The sequence below is a fragment of the Solanum dulcamara genome, chromosome 7 (genome assembly GCF_947179165.1).
Source record: "Solanum dulcamara chromosome 7, daSolDulc1.2, whole genome shotgun sequence".
Taxonomy (NCBI): Eukaryota; Viridiplantae; Streptophyta; class Magnoliopsida; order Solanales; family Solanaceae; genus Solanum; species Solanum dulcamara.
This window is the reverse complement of record NC_077243.1, coordinates 48,453,122-48,457,132: the sequence shown is the minus strand read 5'-3', so window position 1 is coordinate 48,457,132 and position 4,011 is coordinate 48,453,122. Positions and strand designations below refer to the sequence as shown.

Genomic DNA, 4,011 nt, shown 5'->3' with positions numbered 1-4,011 from the left:
TTATGGTTTGAATATTGATTTCTTCGGATGAAGATAGTTTTATCATATAAGTTATTTTTGTACTCTTACTTTTATTATTTTAATGTCTGATCACCATTAGAATACATTTCTTGTCCATTCTTGAACTCGGGAGAGGAATTGAAGGATAGAACAAGGAATGCAAGAAACGTGTTCATTCTAGGTTAAAACTTAGAGTGTTTCGTATCTAGGATAGGGATATACCTAGTATATTGCATTTGGTTATGAAACAAGAAGATAGCTTAATGCTCCATAGTTGGTTCATGTCTATCCCCGCTCAATGATGTAGTTAGACTATCAATTGTGGTAGGCAATTAGAGGTTGGGACACCATGACGTATAATTAACCTTGCAAATCAATAACTTAATAACTCATCAGATTTTAAACTAAACAATATTAGACTTAAGCTCATGCTAAGTTGCAGCCTTGGAATTGACCCCAAGTCTGTGACAAACTCTTTTCGAAATTGAATCAATAGTTAGTTAGTTAGTTAATTTAATTTTGGTAAACTGTTAGTTTAAGAATCCATTCAAACTTTCTTTCACACACGTGCATTTACTTAAAGTACATTGAAATTTAATCATCTTCTAAATTAAAGTCCATTGGGTTTGATAATCTGGCTCGTAAGAGCCACTATATAACTTAGTTGACCACGTACACTTGCATATGCTATTAGGAGCAACAAGTTTTTGGTACCATTACCCTGACTTTAAAATCATCGAATATTTTATTTTCAAGTATCTGGATTATTTGTACAAGTATTGACAACTTGATCTTAGATTCTGTTTCTTACAGGTCTCTTTTGTCATTGCACTAGAAAGAGATAGGGAAATTTTAGAGCCACTGGCAGAGCCAGAATAATTTTTCCATCAATAATGGAGACAAGCGGCTCTACGTATCTTGTGCCTCAAGTCGATCATGAATGAGAGGTCCTTGAGAAAATGGAACCTATGACAGTTAGAGATGTCGCAATTGAAAGTTGGGGGTAGATTTGAGCTGAAGCAGAATATGGTGTAGGTTTTGCACACTAATAGGTAGTTCGCCCATTTACCTCAAGAAGATCCCTAAATGCATATTAAGAAATTTTTGGAGATCAGTGACACTTATATGCCTACTAAGGTTTCTCTTGACTACATGAGGCTCACCTTGTTTCCTTTCTCTCTACTGCAGAATTAAAGCGGTGGTTGAAGTTGGAACTAGCTAATTCTATCACCTCATAGGATGATCTCGTGTGGAAGTTCTTGATAAGCATTTTCTCTTCGGAAAAGACAACTAAGTTACGAAGTGAGATTCTGAGTTTTAAATAGAAGGGAGGAGAGAACTTATACTAGGCTTGGGATAGGTTCAAGTCCTTATTGATAAGATACCCACATCATCACAAAACTAATAAAGTGTTGGTACATACCTTAATTGAGGGCTTGGAACCTAATACTAAGATTTTTTTTGATTCAGTTGCGGGTGGACAGGCATTAGAGAATACTTATGCAGAATTTTTCACACTGTTATATCATATTTCACAAGGGAATCCTAAATGGAATAGAGGAAGTGCCAGACCAGTGGTGTAGAAAATAGCCGGCGTACTTGAAGTTGATACAGTCACTACTTTGACTGCTCAAATAGCAGCCATGCACAACATGATAACCACCCAGTTCAACAACTTAGATTTATGGAAGTAACAGGCTCCAATTAATATGGTACATCAATAACTGTGGTGCGAAGTGTGCGGCAGTGGTGAGCATGCTTCAGAATACTATGGTGCAAATTCGAAGTCTATAAATTTCATTAGGAAGCTTAAAGAAGCGGAGGGAACCAAAATTATGGAAACATCGATAATCCTAGTTAGAGAAACCATCCTAACCTCTCGTGGGGTGGTAATCATGCTCAAACCCAGGGGTAGAATCAATTTAGGCCATAGAGTAGTAGACAGCCGTATCAGCAATAGAGCCAGTCAAACCAGCAAGGTGGAAAGTAGGGCAGTATGAGTGTAGAAGATATGTTGACTAAGCAAATCATGACAGATCAGGCTAAGTTGGTTGCAGATGTTCGCAATAATCATTGGCTACACAAAACTTGGAGAAGAAGTTTGGGCAGTTTGCTAGAGCTTAGAAATTCTACCCACAGGGGGGTTTGTTAGGTAATATTGACCTAAATCCAAAGTAGGTGAACACCATCGATACCCATAGTGGTCGTCAATTAGAGGAGTTAGCTACAAAAATGCAGCGGATGGAGATAAGGCTAAAAAGAAGGTAAATAGTGAAGCTGGGTAAAGTTCACCAGGAACTAATAAGCAGATCTGGGCTAAACCACCTCAACCATTCCTGTAGAAATTCATAAAGCAGAAGGAGGACGAATGTTTTGGTAAGTTTATTGAAGTCCTTATGCAGGTATAGGTTAATATGCCTCTCATTGATGTGTTTCAGGGCATTCCTAAGGATGTTAAGTATGTGAAGGATATTGTTGCTAATAAGAGCATGCTGATAAAGTATAAAATAATGGCACTTCCTAAAGAGTCCAGTTCCATGATTCAAAACAAATTGATGGCCAGGAAGAAAGATAGAGGGAGCTTTAGATTGCAAATCACAATTGGGAGATGTATAAATGTTAGGGGTTATATGACTTGGTATCCAGCATAAACCTGATACCAACATCTATGTTAAGAAGCTGGGTTTGGGGAATCCAAAGCCGACCACCATATTATTGCAACTTCCAGACCGCTCTGTGGCTAGGACAAATGGGATTATAGATGATGTACTAGTCTAAGTGGGATCTCTCATCTTTTCCATGGACTTTGTAATCCTAGATTTTGAGCTTGATCCGGAAATTCCATTTATTTTGGGATGTACCTTTTTGTCCATTGGAGGAGCTTTGATTGATATTACAGTAGGACGGCTGACAATGAGGACTCATGATAAAGTAGAGGTATTTGATGTGTACAAGGCAATGAAGCTGCCTGATATTTATGAAGAGCTATCAACGATCACAGTTATTAATGAGAAAGGGGAAGCTAAGTACACCAAATCAAAAGACCCTCCTAAGAGAGTGGTTGTGGGCCAGGAATTTTATGGGGATGCAAAAAACAATGAGTTGTTGCAGATTCTGGATATAGCAAATATAAACTTTTAGAGAAATATTGTAGAGCCATTGAACAGGGTGTTGGGCCCTCCACCCAAGCCATTAATTGAAGAATCACCAAAGCTAGAGTTAAAATCCCTTCCTTCCCACTTGAGGTATGCTTTTCTAGTTGAGAATGATACTTTACCTATAATTCTTTCAGCGGCATTGTCTGAAGTGCAGGCTAAGGATACTTTGACCATGTTGAGGAGGTGGAAGAAGGTTATTGGATGGAAAATGTCATACATACATGGTATTAGCCCTGCATTATGCATCCATAAAATATATATGGAGGAAGGTCACAAGCCGAGTGTGTAACACCAACATCGGCTTAATTCGGTAATGAAAGATATTATCTGCAAAGAGGTGATCAAGTGGCTAGATGTAGGTATTGTGTACCTTATCTCTGAAAGCAAATGGGTTAGTCCAGTACAATATGTATCCAAGAAGGGTGGCATCACTGTGGTAACTATTGATACCGATAAGGATAGTCATAGGCTGGCGTATTTACATGGACTACAGGAAGCTGAATGAGGCAACTCGCAAAAATCAATATTCAGTCTCATTTAATGATCAGATGTTAGACAGATTGGCAGGGCAAGAGTATTATTGTTTTCTGGATGGCTATTTGGGATACAATTAGATTGTGATTGCTCTAGAGGATTAGGAGAAGACCACCTCCATTTACCTTTATGCCTTCAAGTGTATGCCATTAGGGTTATGTGATCTTGGATACATTTATGTGCCCAATAACAAATAAAACCTATAAATTATTAGTCAAGTTGAGAGAAAATTCCTAGAATTTAGTTCATATTGTTCCATTTTAGTATTATTGTAACAAACCAATATGATTAGATACTTTCAGGGCTGATTAGGAAAGAA

General features: G+C 37.8%; 1 non-coding gene across 1 annotated transcript; it reads right to left on the bottom strand.

Moving 5' to 3' along the window:
- Window positions 1–1,292: 1,292 nt before the first annotated feature.
- LOC129898074 (small nucleolar RNA R71) lies at window positions 1,293–1,399 on the bottom strand. Its single transcript, XR_008768991.1, has one exon. It is a non-coding gene; the product is annotated as a small nucleolar RNA R71 (small nucleolar RNA).
- Between the last annotated feature and the right edge of the window lie 2,612 nt (window positions 1,400–4,011).